At 33.4% G+C, this 19,552-nt stretch overlaps 1 protein-coding gene across 3 annotated transcripts in view; it reads right to left on the bottom strand.

The window, feature by feature from the left end:
• NOVA1 (NOVA alternative splicing regulator 1) overlaps window positions 1–19,552 on the bottom strand; it is a 152,910-nt gene that overhangs the window by 3,454 nt on the left and 129,904 nt on the right. The window lies entirely within an intron of this gene.

The raw sequence follows: 19,552 nt of genomic DNA, 5'->3' as shown, positions 1-19,552 counted from the left end.
ATTGTAACTTTAAGAAAATGCTTTGTTCTAAAACATTTAAAAAACAAAGAATGCAGAATTAAAAAGCAAAGTTAATAAAGATAACAGTGGGAAAGTTCAAGCCTGAGTCCCTTCAAAACATTAATTTCATGTTCCTTATCACCCAGTAATTTTTTTGTTATTAAAGATAGCTTACTTGTTTCATGACTGTTTTCAGAGATAAAGGTCAGTAAAATTATTAGCATTTTCATTTAAACTGACATATGAAATATAACTTCATAAGTGAGTTATTTCTAAATAATTAATAATTTTTAATTTTTCAATGGCTTGGGGTAGATTAACCCTATTTAAGAATTATATTACCTAGCTGCACTATCTATATTTGTAAAATAATTAGTCTAATTATTCGCTTTTTTGGCTATCATTGCTACATTTTTAAAATTAGGGCTTACTACCATCTTACCAAATGGTACTACCATATTTTCAGAGGATACTGAAAAATTACTGCAGTGACATGAATATTCAATCCAATATGACCACATATAGACATCTTTATTTGTATTGAAACATCCAGCCACAAAAATCAGCATATTTTGACTTATTTAATCACAATAAAAATTATGAGAAATATCAAATCAATATGACATTTTCTATCATCCCTAAAATTAAAATGTAAATAGTAACATTTAAAATTGTATTATGGAAGCATAATGACACATATGACAATGTTTTATGTCTCACTGGGTAGGTCAAAACTTGTGATTGTTGTGTTACTGACAAAGCACTGAAGTAATTGCTTTCCTTGTTCCAGACATTAAAATGGGCAGGCTAAAAAAATGTGCTAAAATTTGAGCAGGACATTTAGTTGTTTGAGGTATTCTATGAGGGATTTCATTAGCTAATTTTTAGCAAGCATCTCTAATGCTATCTTTCAAACACAAATTTGGATAAGAATATTTTAAAGAAATACAGCCATGCATTTCAGGCAATTTTGTTCTGGAAGGTAGCAAGCAGAGAAAGTATAAATGCAAATTCTAAACCAAGTCACCTCATAAATATATTTACACATATAATACACACACACACACACACACACACACCTCATTTTATTTCCATGCACACAATTTACAGTACTAAAAGAAATTTAATTTTGTTTCATTACAATTTATTAATATAATCATTTCATTTTATGGAAAATAGTCTAAGTTTTCAAGAACTTAGAAAGTTTGAGAAATAGTCTAAGTTTTCTTGGGAATGTTAAACATAAACTTCATATTCCCTGATTAAGTGGATTCAGTTTCAAGAAATAGACCGAGAAGTGTTTTTATAACATTTGTTAGTTTTGCTCACAGACTTCTTTTTGTACAAAATTATTTGTCTGAAAAATTAATGTGTTACAATTAGAAAGTTAAACTATGATTATATACTATACCAATTATAAAGATGAATTGCAATCATCTTTATTTTTATCCCATACACATGAAATACTGAGAAAATGCACTTTTAAGGATTTAAGTATCTGAATGTTAAATATGATTGTATTTTTATGGATAAGCAATTCTTTTCAAAATGATAACCTTTTTGTAACACTATCGAAAACATCACGTACTGGCAAACTGCAGTGCTTTAACATATTTTTAATGAAGAAAAATGTATTAATCGGCCAAGACTTTTAAAAGAGCTAGTCCTATGTTATTTTAAATTATAAGTAATCATTTTTGTTTTGTTCAATGTAATGGTTTCCTGCATAACCACAAGAAAAGTACAGAAAAGGTTAATTATAGGCAGATAATAAAGGGTAATGAAATTTTATTATTTTATAACATTCACTCTATGAAATGTGTGAAGATATTAATTTCTACTACATGGCACATCAGTCTCACATTATATATGTTTTTTCACAGTTTTTTTCCTTTTAACTCTAAAACTATTATCTAAAACAACTTGCACATGTGGGCATTGCATACATTATTGAACATTAGCTTGTCTTTTTTAACAACAAAAAAATATATTTTTCCTTCTTTTCAATATTCAAAATTTTATTTTTATTTATCTATTTATTTATTTTTGGGAGACGGAGTCTTGCTCTGTTGCCCAGGCTGGAGTGCAGTGGTGCAATCTCGGCTCACTGCAACCTCTGCCTCCCGGGTTCAAGCGATTCTCCTGCCTCAGTTTCCCAAGTAGCTGGGACTACAAGGCATGCGCCACCATGCCCAGATAATTTTTGTATTCTTTTAGTAGAGACGGGGTTTCACCATATGTTGTCCAGGCTGGTCTCAAACTCCTGACCTCAGGTGATCCGCCCGCCTCGGCCACCCAAAATGCTGGGATTACAACCACGCCCGGCCAATACTCAAAAACTTTGAAATAATATATAATTTGAAATAGTGTTAACTTTTAATGATAGTAAACATCTTCCAAAAATATCCATATTTTTGAAAATTGAAGAATTATATGACAATGTCTATCTTTATATTAAAGGTGCTTTTATGTAGTTAATACTTATATTCTGAATTTTAGTGTTTAACCATTTCAAAGAATCTTAAATAACAAATCTGTCAACCACAATCAATGTTTAATCAAATATTGATGTGGCCCCAAGTTTTGTTGGCAAGATTAAAAAACTAAAGATGTGTTATGACTTAAGACCAGACTTAATGTTTGCATCTTAGTAATTATAATATATAGCATTTTCTAACTTTAGACAATAGGCTATTCTGTATAAGACTACCAAATTTAGAAAATTAATGGAAACATAAATATAAAAAGTTTTCAAAATTTAATAAAAGTAAATACTTACTAGCTTACACAAGGCATTTATCACCCAATTTTTATTTCTGACAAAAGAACATGAGAATCCTCTTTGCCTTACACTGTCTTTTTTCTCTGAATAATTAAAAAATATATCCATACCTATTTGCACACAGTACTAATCTAATATGGGCAGAGAGAAGAAACAGACTCTCTGAAAAGAAGTTGAGACAAAAAACTGAAATTCAGTTAAATAATATTACAAGGACAGTAGTTTTATATTTACATTTTAAGTGTCGGGCCAGAGTTAAGGAAAAGTGAGAGAGAAAAACATGGAAGCTTTGAGATGGTGGACAACTGAATACAGGTGGGAAAAAACAGAGGAGAAGCAAAGAGAATTATGTAACATAGATTATTTTCTCTTACTTCTTAGATAAAGGCATTTACCAAAGCAAATGTCTGTATATTGATAGTATTTAAATTCCAACTGAAACGACAAATAGCAAATTCTAACTGTATACATGGATTCATTTTCACTGGTGAAGTCTGCTAATGCTCTGGCTGAGAAAAATACACATATTCTTATTTCTAAAGAATTGGGAGAAAAGAAATGATCTTCAACGGCATACCAATTATTTGGTATAACATGTATAAAACTAAATCAGATATGTTCTTGACAGTTACAAATCGGATTTCCCTTCAGAGTTATGATTATATTTGCTAGCATCTACCTAATCATTTATAAATGCTTACTGAATGGCCCAAGCCCTGTATTGAAAGCTGGAGATAAAGGATATATATGACATTGTTCCTGCCTTTAAAGAGGTTATAGTTGTAGAAAATGAGTGTGTATCAGTGCAGGAGTCTTAAGGGTGCTGCACAGAAGTATATAAGGCTATAAAGGAGACACAAAGTTTAACTGGAAAAAGAAAGAATAGGTAAGAAAATCCTTGAGAGATGAAGATATTTCCCTAATGGTCTTTACACTCTTTTTTCACAACCAAGTATTTCCATAAATTTGGTCACTATTATTTCGGTGTTGGACAGTTCCTGTTTCAAATCTAAACCCATTTTAGCAGTGATGAACTGCTTCAATAATTTATGTATGTATGTATGTATGTATGTATGTATGTATGTATTTTTAGAGAGGGGGGTCTCCCTTTGCCACCCAGGCTGGAGTACAGTGACACAATCATAGATCACTGCAACCTCGAACTCCTGGGCTGAAGCGATCCACCTGGTTCAGCCTCCTGAGTAGCTGGGATTATAGGTGTGAGCCACTGTACCCAGCTTAATACTACTGCTTTTAAATTAAAAGAATCTTTACTTAAACCTTCCTTATTCTAGACTCACAACTTATTTATCCAAAAAAAAGATAAGATTAACAATATAATTATACTAATTATGCTAGCATCAACTGTTATTCAGAAAACAGTAATAAATTTACAATTTCTCTATTTGCAATCACAAAATAACTTCTATAACAATCCTATGAGTTTTAAAAATACCACATAAACTGATTTTAATATTGATATGTTTCTAATTAAAAACAGACATTAAGGCCGGGCGCGGTGGCTCACGCCTGTAATCCCAGCACTTTGGGAGGCCGAGGCGGGCGGATCACGAGGTCAGGAGATCGAGACCATCCTGGCTAACACGGTGAAACCCCGTCTCTACTAAAAATACAAAAAAAAATTAGCCGGGCGTGGTAGTGGGCGCCTGTAGTCCCAGCTACTCGGGAGGCTGAGGCAGGAGAATGGCGTGAACCCGGGAGGTGGAACTTGCAGTGAGCCGAGATCGCGCCACTGCACTCCAGCCTGGGCGACAAAGCAAGACTCCATCTCAAAAAAAAAAAAAAAAAAAAAAAACAGACATTAAGATATATTTACTCTTTCAACAAATAAGAACTCCAACTCATGATGGTTTTATGGCTATAAAGGAATGAGACTACCTATAGGCATCATATTTCTTCATTATCATGGCAGAAAAATCATAAACTATTTAATAAAACCATATGTTGAAGTAAATGCAAAACAACTTCCATTATAATTTGAGAGCTCCCAATTAATAGTATGAATTATTTTATTTAGGGCTGCCATATTTACTACACACATATGACATTACACTTACAAAGCAATTCCTATCAACAGTGGATACTTGTTATTTTACTCAGTCATTCAGTTGGTATCCAATCCTTCTTCTGGCAACAGAGCCCCTGTTTTCCTCTGGAAAACATCCTTTCTCATTCTTAGTGTATGTGCCTCAGATAAGGCTGACAATCTTTCAATATCTCTAGAACAGGGGTGTCCAATTTTTTGGCTTCCCTTGGCCACACTGTAAGAATTGTCTCAAGCTACACATAAAATACACTAATGATAGCTGAAGAACTTCTAAAAATGAAAAGAAAAAAAAACAGAAAAGTTTTAAGAAAGTTTACGAATTTGTGTTGGGCCACATTCAAAGCCATCCTGGGGCACAGGTTGCACAAGCTTGCTTTAGAAGTAAAAACATGACCCAGGTCTGACCTATTGCTATACTCACACCCATAACCTTTACTGGTTTGGGTTTGAGCACATGACGCAGGATGGCCAAACAAGAGCATGAGAAGTTGGTAAACTTGTCGATAAAGAGATATTTGTGTTCCTAATCTAGTAGAACACCAGCCTGGCATTGCTAGTGGCTATCTTACTACTATTACGAGAAGAGAAAGAACCTGACTGAAAATGAAGTTAACTCAGATAAAAATGAGACTGCATTTTTTGGCATCTGAATCTAACCCTGTCTAAAGCCAGCACAGAGGAAATACAACTCCCTTTTTTGCTTGAAGAAATTTGAATTGAATTATAATTTCTATAATTTTGAGGGCTTCTATAATTTGTAACTGACCAAAAAGTATCTTTGAAAATATTTTTACATTCTTTTTATATCATGCATTATTTGCCTATCAAAATACTGACATTTCATTTTATCTCTTAAACTTAATAGTCAAGATATCATAGTTCTGGTAAGGAAAGACACGTAGATTAATTTACTTTTTACCATGATATACACTATATAATCTAACCAGATAAATGCCTTTTATTTTCCCAATGTATTACAATTTAGGATACTGAGGCTCCACTTAGTAGTATCCAATGGAGATACATGTGCCATTTTGGGGAATCTACATTGAATTGTTGAACAAAGCAAACTGAAAAATGGTATCCTTTCTTTTGATTATAGACTTCAAATAAATAAATATCTGCCTGTGTGAATGACTGATTTGATAAAATATGTACAACAGATTTACATGAATAGAAGTATCCAAAAGAATTTAAAAAGCAGTTCTTCCAACTTCCACTAGTTTGTTTAATCTACTTTTGATAACCAAATCCAAGGCAGAACAGTTTTCATAGCATTGTCTAATATCTCTCGTAAAATACCATGCCACCTTGTCTCATGTATTTTTACCTTTCACCCATTGCTCACTCAGATTTTAAACCTAGGAGCTATCTGTGACTTCTCCTGCTCCCTACATCTATATGTTCTATTATGTGCTGTTCTCCAGTCTTACTACTTTATCCTATCTAAAGCATAGTGTAGTATAATACAAATATAGAAGTGGCCATTAATAGATATGTGGTCTTACCCTGGCTCTGCTATGTGACCTTTCTCAAATGACTTTAGTTTCATCATCTATAAAATCAGGCAACTTAGTGAGACTGAGGATAAGGAGTCTTTATTTTCGCATTATGAGAAAATTCTGTTCAAAATTCTTCAATGAACCCCTCCTTCAACTCCCCACTGAATTACCCAGACAATTTTCTAAAGACAAAATTTAACTTACTTATTTTTCCATTTAACACATTATTTCACTTTGCTCCTGAAACATTATTCAAAATTTAAAGATATACAACACTATATCCCAGGGAGGGATATAACTTAGGAATAAGAAAAATAGAAAAAAAAAATCTATGCTTTCTAGGTGAAGGAGGAACAGAAGAGAAGCACTTCAAACTATTCCTGTTGAGATGATGAGCACTCTAGACATAATTACTTCAAAAAAGAAAACTACTAGAAGTTAAATAACTATGAAAAAACTATGAAGGTCATATAATAATAAACTATTGCAGGAAAGCCCATTATTTAAAAATGAAAATAATTTGGGGTATTGTCTTCTTAATGCTTGCTAAACCAGATTTTACTAAATTGAGGTTATACTGATGAAAGGCTTATAAGCCTTCATCATCCATGTGTCAAGTTAACAAAAAGCTTTTTGAAATCATTATTATTTTAAATCAACTATTTTTAGCCCAGCTCTTTCAGGGCACATATAGTAAGACATATGTTCAGAGTTCTTAATTTTGATTAGCAAAAAATGTATTCAACATATTTGAATATTTGAAATGAAAACTAATGTTTTCAATTTAATGTTGTAAATTAAACATTAAAATTAAAAAGTAAAAAATACCTATGAAGATAAAAATAGGGCTGTGTTCATTGAAGTAGATGGTGGAAAAGGGGTGAAAGATGAAGATGGAAGAATTTCTATTTTATCCATTTTAAGCTTAAAATGCCTATCAGTCATCCAAGTGAAGATGCCAAATAAGTGGCTGATTATGGGTCTGGAGGCCAGGGGAAACGTGGGAGTTAACATATAAATTGTATTTAAAGTCACAGGAAGAGATGAAATTATTTAGGGGGAAGTAAAAGTGAAGCAACTTGTTAATGAAAATTAAAGAATTAAGTATGAAAATACTTAATTTCTAAAATGATGAAAGATATTCAAGGTAGAGCAGCAAAATTGATCATCAAGTAAAAAATAAACCAAATATAAATCAGGGAGGGGGTAAACTATTATCTTTTTCTTTTTTAAAACGTTGGTGTCAGTATATATTGTCTTTTGCAAATCATATTGTAGTATTCATCAAATTATGAAATGGGTATCATCTTTCACTTTGTTTCTGTCCTTCTGCAATTCTTCTGGGGAAATTTCCAAAACAGAGGACATTGTACAATGTATTAGTACACTGTACAATGAACACTAGTACACTGCATAATGTATTAGTGTTTTAAGGTAAGTGTTTATAAGTCAAAACACTAAATGTCATATACAAAGGACAGTATGCAGGCACTACACTATATGAAATTATAAAATGATGTAGAAAATAGCAATGCAAAGTTGAATGTATATATACACACACACACACACAAATACACACACACACACACACACACATATATGTAGTTTGGGTTAAATAATGTAAAAGTATATAATTATATTCAGGTAAAACAGAAAGGGAGCAATAGAGATTGCATTTCAGATGAGCTTTTTTCTCTCACCATATACACTTTGTCTTATTTTTTAAAAGCAGTGTAACAAAAGGAAATGGAACAATTGTCCAAAATTAGGCTCCAGAATAAATGAATCCTCCAAAAGTAGAACAATTAAAAAATAATTTTGGCACATTTCTGGAATTTATTGCACAATTATTTATTGAGTGGCTACTGTGTGCCAGGTATAATTCCAAATGTTGGGGATGTAGGGGTAAATAAAAAGGATAAGATCTCTGTTTTCATAGGTTTTACAATCCAGTGGTATAACAAAAATAACAAAATATTTAAATGTATATACAGTCATGCACCAAATAAAAAGTTTGGTTCAACCACAGACCATGTATTCAATGGTGATCTTATAGGATTATAATGGAGCTGAAAAATTTCTGTCACCTAGCGACATTGTAACCCTTGTTAATGTCCTATCACAAGGCATTTCTCATATGTTTGTGGTGATGCTGGTGTAAACAAACCTACTGCTCTGCTAGTTGTACACAAAGTATTGCACATACAATTGCGTACAGTACATAAAACCTGATAATGATGATAAATGACTGTTACTGGCTTATATATTTACTACACTATACTTCTTATCATTATTCTAGACTGTATTCCATTTACTTATTAAAAAAGAAAGGTTAACGATAACACAGCCTCAGGCAGGTCCTTCAGGAAGTAATCCAGAAGAACACATTGTAATCACAGGAGAGGATAGCTCCATGTGTATTAGTGCCCCCAGGGATCTTTCAGTAGGACAAGATGTGGACAGGGAAGACAGTGGCACTGATGATACCATCCCTGTATAGGAGTAGGCTGTGTGTCTTAGTTTTTGTGTCTTAGTTTTTAATTAAAAAGTTTTAAAATTAAAACAAAATGAAAAGAAACTAAATAGAAAAAAAGCAACAAACAACCCCATTAAAAATGGGCAAAGGATATGAACAGACATGCCTCAAAAGAAGACATACATGTGGCCAACATACATATGAAAAAATGTTCAACATCACTAATCGTTAGAGAAATGCAAATCAAATCCACAATGAGATATCATCTGACACCAGTCAGAATGGTTATTAAAAAGCCAGAAAATAACAGATATTGGAGAGGTTGCAGAGAAAAGGGAACATTTATATATTACTGGTGGGAATGTAAATTAGTTCAGCCACTGTGGAAAGCAGTGTGGAGATTTCTCTAAGAACTTAAAACAGAGCTACTATTTGACCCAGCAATCTCACCACTGGGTATATATATATATACAAAGGAAAATAAATCACTTTACAAAAAAGACGCATGTACTAGTATGTTCATCACAACACTATTCAAAATAGCAAAGACTTGGGATCAACCTATATGCCCATCAATGGTGGACTGGATAAGTAAAATGTGGTATATATACACTATGGAATACTATACAGTTGTAAAAAGGAAGAAAATTATGTCCATTGCAGCAACATGGATGTAGCTGGAGGCCAAATTAATGCAGAAACAGAAAGCCAAATACTGCTTGTTCTCCCTTATGAGAGGGAACTAAACACTGAGTAAACATGGACATAAAGATGGCAACAATAGACACTGGGACTCCCAGAGGGGAGAGGTTGGGAGGGGGAATGGGTTGAAAAACTACCTATCGGGCACTATGCTCACTATTTGGGATCATTCATACACCAAACCTCAAGACATGCAAATTACCCATGCAAAAAACCTGTACACATACCCCCAAATCTAAAATAAATGCTGAAAGGAAACAAAATTAAGAAAACAGTGTACAGAATAAGGAAAAAGAACATATTTTTGGACAACATGTTAGTGTTTTAAGCTAAGTGTTTAAAAGTCAAAAGAGCCAAAAAGTAAAAACATTAAAAAATATATGAAGCAAAAAGTTATACTAACCTAAGGCTAATTATTAAAGAAAGAAAGTTTATTTTTATACAATTAATGTGCCCTAAGTGTACAGTGTTGATAAAGTCTACAGTAGTGTACAGTAATGTCCCAGACCTTCACATTCACTCACTACTGAATCACTGACTCACCCAGAGCAATTTCTAGCCCTGTGAATTCTATTCATGGTTAGTTCCCTATATAGGAGTATATGATATTATATTACATGTTATACATGTATCATATATACAGGAGTGTCATTTTTTATCTTTTATTCTGTATTTTTAATACTTTTAATGTGCTTTTTGTTTTGATAACATTTAGATATACAAATAGTTAACATTGTGTTACAACTGCCTACAGTATTTAGTAAGGTAACATGCTGTACAGATTTGTAACTTAGAAGCAATAGGTTACACCAAGAGCCTAGGTGTGTATTAGGCTATACCTTCCAGGTTTGTGTAAGTACATTCCATGATGTAAGCACAATGACAAAAACATCTAATGCTGCATTTTTCTGAATATATTCCCATCAAGCAAATGACTGTAAAATATGCATGACTGTAAATAGTGAGTTGATAAATGACAGAAAAGAACATTTAGAAAATATTTTAAAATTTTTAAGTAGGAAAATTCAAAATCATAGTTTTAAATGAAAATCATGCATTTAACCTGAATGCCCATTTATAAAAAACACTTCATGTAAGAAAATAAAGTTAATCTAGGAATAAAGAACTTTTTAAAATTTTGAGTTGTTTATGGATTAATACTCTATGACATAACCAAACTAAATAACATTGGAAGTAAATGTCTCAACTATGTTTGAAAATCCATCTCCATTTAAACTTATGTAACTAGGGAATTAAGTTATAAGGAACACTTTCACAATCTGGATTTTTATTGTACCTTTATACATTTTTGATTGTCATTTTTACCATTAAAATTAAATATTATTAGTTAAAAGTCTGATGTGCCATATTTTTGAAATGATTTATTAAATTGTAGTTGCTTATGGGTATTTTATATTTACTGATTAGGTGAATTATATATTTCTTATTATTTTAATTTCACCAACAGTTTTCCTAAAGGCAGTACTTATTTTAAATAATAAGTTCCCTCTCATTAGGGAGAACAAGCAGTATTTGGCTTTCTCTTTCTGCATTAATTTGGCCTCCAGCTACATCCATTTTAAAAAATAAAATAAAGATATTTCAGTATCTTACTAGTAATGGGAGGTTGATTATTTACTATCCCAAATGACTGTCATTAAGAAAATGAAAATGTTATACATTAGTATTTCATTAATACTTGACATAAATAACCATATAAACATTAACATTTAAAAGATTACTGAAACACATCTGCAATTTAACAAACTGTACTATTAGTCACAAAACTATATTCTTTTCATATATATGGGTGAAATAGTTCATTTATAATATTTCATAAATCATATATAAAATATACTAATTTTTAAACTTCTGTTACTTGGCTAAAAGCAATTTGAAGCCAAGTAATAAAAAGGAACGTTTTCTTTTTCAAAAATATTTTTAAAGAGTAATTGAATAAGAAATATGAGCTAAACCAAACACCAATAAAATGAATTATATGGCATTAGGTTCAGAATAAACAAAAATGATCAATTTATTGTCTCCGGAAAAATTCAATGATAAAAAATTAGAAAAACTAATAACCAGAAAGGGCAATTATAAATTTCTGAGGTCAAAACAAGGAAAAACACTTTTTTTTATTCCAAAGCGAGAAGGTATCAAACTCCCCAGTTTTGCAAAATTACTTTTATCTGAGAGAATAATGTGAAGACATTCATGTATCTAAGCATTCTTTAAAAAAATTAAAATGTTTAAAATAAACTTGATAACTATCCAATTTTACTATTTTAGATATTTTCAATTTTATATGGCTTTGCTTGAAAAATGAAAAATTCTATTGAACTGTATACACACACACACAAAGCAAGAAGATAAACTACACATTGTGGAATAAGGAGACATTAAGTGGTTTGGTTATATAAAGGCATGCATAATGTTCTGTCTTGAGAACATGTTGTGTGCAAGAATTACTGCAGCTATGGCTGCAGGGAAAACTTTGATGAAACAGAGAAACCACCTTTGCCTACCAAGTGGTCCAGAGAATCTTGCAAATCTACCTAGTATGAGCCAATACTAGACACAGTATTCTATGCATTTTACCAATGCCTGAGCCATATATGGGATATAAAAAAAGGAATGTTACAGAGCGACTATTTCATTAACTCTTTCCCCTGATGTGTACCACTTTCTTCAATCTTAAAGTCTTAGGCGTTTCATAAACTTAAAAACGTCTTCATATAAAATCACACATTTAAAAGGGATTTTGGGAGGTCACATAACCTGATATTTACCAAATATTGTGTTAAAATACTAACCTGAAAACATTACTGGTGTGCTGCTTTCAGTGGTATTTTAAATAGCTTCACCACATACTATTTAACTTGCCCTAAGGGAGATCCGATTCCCATCACTGGTGTGGATAATAGACTACCTGCACTACAGCACACTAGCAAACTCAGAAGCCTGCAATGGAATGAGTATGGGCAGGAAGCACTTATTTAATCATATCCATAATTTTTGGCAAGAATATTGCTAAACGACCTTAAAAACTCCTAATGTAGGCTGGGCTTGGTGGCTCATGCCTGTAATCCGAGCACTTTGGGAGGCTGAGGCGGGCAGATCACCTGAGATTGAGAGTTCAAGACCAGCCTGACCAACATGGAGAAACCCCATCTTTACTAAAAAAAAAAAAAAAAAAAAAAAAAAATTTGCCAGGCATGCATGGTGGCTCATGCCTGTCATCCCAGCTACTCGGGAGGCTGAGGCAGGAGAATCTCTTGAACCTGGGAGCGGGAGGTTGAGGTGAGCCGAGATCACACAATTGCACTCCAGCCTGGGCAACAAGAGTGAAACTCTGTCTCAAAAAACAAAAACAAAAACATCCCACAAAACTCCTAATGTAATCTGCACATAAAAATCTCTAAGAGAACCTCTAACTGTATTTAATAATAGTCAAAAGTATTAAGCTAAGGTTAATTTATTATTGACAAAAAGATTTTTTTTTGTAAATTCAGTGTGCCCTAAGCGTATAGTGTTTATAGTCTACAGTAGTATACAATAATGTCCCAGGCCTTCACATTCACTAATTATATCTAAAAGGATAATCATCCTTTGTATAATAACCCTTCATTGATTTAAGTTGTATTAATTAGTAAACACCAACTATTCTCAATGCTGAAACTAATACCTACCCTTCAACTTTTGTACAAATTTAGTATTTTTCAAATCACAAAGTATGTATATTGTTTCATGGTAAAGTCTCAATGAATTAACACTTGAAAAAAAAGAGACAGTGTCATATAGTACACAATTATCAATTTATTATAAACTAATGTGCTCTTATCATGTGATAGTTTCCCAAACACTTCAAGAGGCGTCATGAAATATTTTATCCGACTGTTCAAATATAGATGCAAAATCTCATAATAGGTCTATTAATTAAGAATCTACATAGGTAATTTTGATATAAAGCTAGAGTTGAGTATTTTTCATGTTTTAACTCAAAAGGATAAATAAAAATATTACATACGTTACACAATCATTTAATTTGGCATAACTTTAAAATATGAAGCAATTGGCACTCCCTTTGCCAGTCAGTAAGTGCTTCCTCTAGGCCTGAAGCCTCTCCCCAGTGAGTATTCTTGACCTCAATAAAGCATCAAAAAAGTAGGAAATCAAGACGCCAAGTATCTTTAATGCATATGTAATGTCAAAGACAACCAATTTTCCACTTGGGAAATTACCTTCTCTCCCTTAAAACATTGCATATACCACAACTGAAATAAGGATTTGTTTTCCATTATCTTTTGTATCCTCTGTTACATTTTAAAAACAAAGTAGAGATATAAGAAGGGAAATGTAGTGATTTTCATATTCCTTGTCATCACTCTAATAATACATGAACAAAGTTTTTTGACTATTAAAGATAGGGCCAAATGTTTCTTAGCAACTTAATTTTCTTCATATTGTATGACACTATTCTAGGCTAGTTTATGCAGATCTAACTCAGCATTTTAAATAGCTTCACCACATACTATTCTGCAATATCAGAATTTATTTAATCACTCTCCTGTGATTAAGGGTGAAATTGCTTTCCAACTTTTATCATACATACGTTCTTTTATTTGTTTCTAAGTATTGGTGCAGTAAGTTTTACAGGATAGATCTCAAAAGCTGTAATGTAGCATTTCTTGTATCAACATTGTATGAGCATGTTTATTTCTTGTATCTTTGCCAGCACTTTAGATTTATAAACACACACACGTCTTGAATTTCTGATATGTGTATTATACACAAACATAAAGTTTTGTCTATCTGATATAAAGTAGTGCAACTGTGTGATGTTGATTCCAATTTCCCTGATGACTGGTGAGTTAAACATGTTTTTATATCTGTATTGGACATTCCCATTCCCTCCTCTGTAAATTGTCTTTTCATTTTTATATTGGGTTTTCATATGAACCTAGGAGTTCTTTGTATAGCCGAGATACTAATTAACTGTCATGTGTTCAACATATTTTTTCCAAATGTACTGTTTTCTTTTGCTTATTAATGGCATATTCTGCTATGCCAAAAATAATAAATGTTTATATACTCAAATCTGGTAACTTTTTATGTTTTGGATTTCCTCCTTGCTTAAGTCATCCTTGATTTCGTACACCATAATTTCAAATAGTCTTACAGTTTCAATCCTGAATGCATTGGGATTTATTTCTGCATATCGTCTGAGGTGGAAATTTATTTTCTTTCAGGTGGACAGTCAATATACCAGCACCGTTCATAAAATAAAACATCCCGTTTAATAATGAATTAAAATTACACTTATATATTACTCTGGACCATGCAGTGTTCTAAATACTTCTCATGTATTCGTTCATTTAAAAGTCATGACAACTCTGCGAGGTAGGTAGTCACATTTTACAATGAGAAAACACGCATGGCAAAATAAAAAAATGTGGCCTCACACATTATAAAATTCGGATGTAACAAAGATTTGATTGGAAGCCAGGTATTATGGCTCAAGACCACAGTTCTCCAAATCCCTAGATCACACTTTTTCTTTATCATACATTAAGTTCCCATATATAGTCATGTGTTGCATTGTGACATTTTCATCAATGACAGGCCACATATATGGTGGTCCCATGAGATTATAATGGAGCTGCAAAGTTTCTACTGCCTAGTGATGTAGCAGCCAAAGCATTACCTTTTCTGTTTAGATATCTTTAGATATACAAATACCACTGTTACAATTGCCTGCAGTATTCAGTACAGTAACATGCTGTATAGGTTTGTAGCCTAGGAGCAACAGGTTGTGTATTGTAATGGGCTATACCATCTAGGTTCACGTAAATACACTCTATGATGTTCACACAGCAATATTGCTTAGGATACTTTTCTCAGAACATATCCGTGACGCATGACCTTACTTGGATCTATTTCAGAAGTATCTACTTACTTCATTTACCAATTGCATCTATTTGTACGCCACTTTTATTGTGACACATTTATAGTAAATTTTAATGCTGGTTGATCTCAATATTACTAGTTTCTTGATATTTCCTTTATTAGCTGACTGATGGTAATTATCAGGGATTTGTTTCTATATGAATATTAAAATCATTTTATCTCTCTCAGAAACCAGAAAAATGGGAATATGATGAAAATTGTAATATATTTATATTTTAATTTAAAAAGGATTGATATTCCTATATTAAATCTTCCCCACGAAAATTATAGTAAGTCTATCCATTAAGGGAGTGTTTCATGCCTTTATATAAAAATTGTATTATTACTTAATATGAATTCAGTGTTTTTGGTTCAATTTATTCCTAAGAATGTTTGCAATTTTGATATGTATATGATACATACTAGGTTGAGCCACAGGAAATTACAATCAAATATCAGCAATTTCATAACTCTCATCCTAGTGATAAGCAAAACACATAAAATCTAATAGACATGACAAAATAAATAAGTTCATTAAAAAATGGATGTCACAATATTTCTAGGACCTTCTTATATATTTCTGATGAACATTATCTTGATATCACACAAACACAATACACTACTCACACATATGCTGAAAGAAATACAAATTAATTTTTCTTTTTTTGAGATGGAGTCTTGCTCTGTTGCCCAGGCTGGAGTGCAATGGTGTGATCTCAGCTCACTGGAACCTCCGCCTCCCAGGTTCAAGCAATTCTCCTGCCTCAGCCTCCTGAGCAGCTGGGATTAAAGGCGTGCACCACCACGCCCAGCTAATTTTTGTATTTTTAGTAGAAGGTTTCACCATGTTGGCCAGGCTGGTCTTGAACTTCTGACTTCAAGTGATCCACTTGCCTCGGCCTCCCAAAGTGCTGGGATTACAGGTGTGAGCCACTGCACCCGGCCCTAATTTTTATATTTTGTTGGAGAATTATGATAATATTCGTATTTGAGACAAGTGCCCAGCTGGTTTTCAAATTGTGCTCTGAATACTGTAAGGCATAAAATAGACATCAAGCCAAGAAGGCTATGTTCTTTTAGCTTAATCTCTTCATTCAACTAAAAGTATTCTTTTCTAGTTGGTTTATATTTTTAGAGAGAATTCTATGCAAAATTTCATTTCAAATATTGTAAAAAAAAAAGAATTTTAGAGCATATAGACTTGTAAGCCTATTCTTTCAACTAACGCTAGTCATTCAACAAATATTTACTGAGGACCTATTATGCTCCAGGCTAGTGCTTCACATACATCAGAGAATAAAACAGAAAAAAACCCTATCCTCATGCAATTTACTTTACTCAGAGAGTAAGAAACACAATACACAATACACATGTTAATAAGCCAAGTATACAGTATTCATGAGGCAATGGAAAAAAGCTTAAAAAACAGCAAGATAAAGGGAATCAGGAGTACAGCGGGGGAAGGGGGAGGCCAGGTTGCCATATAAGGAGGTCAGGTAAGCCCTATGGAGAAGGTGAATTTTGAATAGACTAGAAAGCGATGAAGATGTTAGCCAAGCAGATCTCTATGGTAAGAGAATTTCATGCAGAGAAAAGCAAGAGAAAAATACTGAGGTGAGGATATGCCTGATGTCTGCAAGGGGCAACAAATGTCAATGTGGTTGGGCCAACATGAGTGAGGAGGCCAGTGGCAGGAAATAAAGAGATTATGTGGCAAAGGCCTTTTCTTATAAGTTAACTAAGGCCATTTTGGACATGTTGGCTTTTACTCAGCGAAATGGTAAACTATTTCAGGTGGCAGCAAAGAAATAAAAAACTGAGTTATTTTAAAAGGAACAGGTTAGGGGTAGTTTTTGGACTTACTGCATTTAAGATGTCAATTAGGTATGTAAGTGGAAAGCCTGAGTGGGGAACTGGACATAGTCTGGAGTTCCACTGTGAGAACTGGACCAGAGATAAAGGTGAACACAAGTTATGTGGGGCCTGAAGCATATACAATTTTAGAGGACATCTTTGGGAAAACAAAATTTAAAATTATGAACATAAAATTAGGTAATAATTCTGCACATGTGAGGAATAATAAAGATTAAGCTTCTTTAGTTCTTGGTTGCTATGGTTAAAATGTTTTTGTCCATTCCAAAATTCATGTGTTGGAAACTTAATCCTCAATGCAACAGTTTTGGGAGGTGGGGCCTTTTGGGAGGTGTTTAAGTCATGAGGACTTGATTAATAACACTACAAAATGAGCTTTCAGGAGTTGAGTTTTCTCTCTTCTCCTCTTCTGCCATGTAGGAACACAGCGTTCATCCCCATTTTGCACTTCTGTCTTCTGCGATTTCAAGACACAGCAAGAAAGCCCTCATCAGATGCCAGTGCCTTGATCTTGGACTTCCCAGCCTTCAGAGCTGTGAGAAAAAATGTTCTGTTCTTTATAAATTACCATCACAGGTATTCTGTTACAGCAGCACAAAATGGACCAAAATGGACTAAGATAACAGTACATTTGTCCCACAGTGGAGACACAAATTTTACAGATGTCAGCATATAAAAGCCAAGGTAATGGAGAAAGAAGACTCAGAAGAATTCCCAAGTATTGAGACCTGGAGCACTTCAACATTAAGTAGATAAAAATAAGAGAATAAAATAGCAAAGGATTCTGAGAAGAAGTAAAACGGAACCATGCAGGAGGAAAACCAAACGTGTATAGTATCCTGGAAGCCAAGTAAACAAAGTATGCCAAGGAGGTGGAAGTGATAAATTTTAACAAATACTGTTGGTAGATAAAGTAATATGTAGACTAAGAACAGACTACTGGAATTAGCAAAGTGCTCATCATTGATGTCCTTGGCAAAGAGTTTTGGTGGAATGGCGGAGGCAAAAATTTGACTGAAGTGGATTTAAGAAAGGGAATACAGACACTGGGAAATAGAGAGTAGAGATAATACTTTGTAAGTTTTACTACAAAGGAGTAGAAGAAATAGGGCATTAGCTGGTGGGGGAAGTGACATTAAGAAACTTTTGTTTGGTTTTCTAAGATGAGAGAAAAAACAGTTGCACACTGATGGGAATGATTCTGTAGAGAGCAAAAACTTGACAGAAAAAGAAGAGAGAGAAGGTAGAACTGCTGCAGGAATGTTCTTGAGTAAAGGAAGAATGAAGTTTAATGGACAACTGAAATGAATGGTTTTAGACAAGAGCAGGGAAAATTTACCTATAGTAATTGATGAGAAGGCAGACTATGTGGGTATAAATGCTGCTTCATTAAGTATGTGTTGGTATGAGTTTGTGGAAGTTACTTTTGATTGCTTCAATTTTCTCAGTGAAGTAGGAAAGGAAGTAAGGTTTAGCTGGGAGAGAATAAGAAGCAAGAAACATTGTGGGGGTTGTGGTAGGGACAATTCTTTGAAAACTTCCATGATATCTACCCACTGGTCTTACAACCTGTACAATCTTCTCCCCTTGAGTGTGAGTGGGACACATGACTTACTTCTCACTACAAGAATATGGCAAAAGTGATGCAATGTCATTAGCATGATTAAATTATGTTGTAGGGTAGAGGTGGTGAGAATGTTACTCCTGTGATTTGGTTCAATATATAAGACTCCATTTTTGCTGGCACACAATGTGGAGAGATTCTCCTCCTGGCCTTGCAAGAAGCAAACAGCCAAGTTTTGAAGGTCCTGTGGAGAGGGTCGTGTGGCAGGCAACTGTGGGTGGCCTCTAGAATCTGAGAGTTGCCTGTAGCCAATAGCCAGTTATAAGTTGTGGCCCTCAGTCAAACAGGTTAAAAAAAAAAAAAAAAACCCTCACAAAAATTGAACGCTGCCAACAACCTGGATGAACAGGGACGCATATTAGTCAAACCTATAGGTGAGAATGCAGCCCAGCCAACACTGATTGCAGCCCTGTGAGGTCACAAGCAAAGGGCTCAGCCTGCCTGGCTTAAGTCATGCATGGGCTCTTGACCTACAGAAATTATAAGAAAATAAATGTGTGTTGCTTAAGCCACTAAGTTTGTGGTAATTTGTTATACAGCAATAGAAAACTAATACAGGATTGAAAAGAGAGGAGAA

Source organism: Gorilla gorilla, chromosome 15, assembly GCF_029281585.2.
Source record: "Gorilla gorilla gorilla isolate KB3781 chromosome 15, NHGRI_mGorGor1-v2.1_pri, whole genome shotgun sequence".
NCBI lineage: Eukaryota > Metazoa > Chordata > Mammalia > Primates > Hominidae > Gorilla > Gorilla gorilla.
This window is presented reverse-complemented; position numbering and strand designations above follow the sequence as displayed.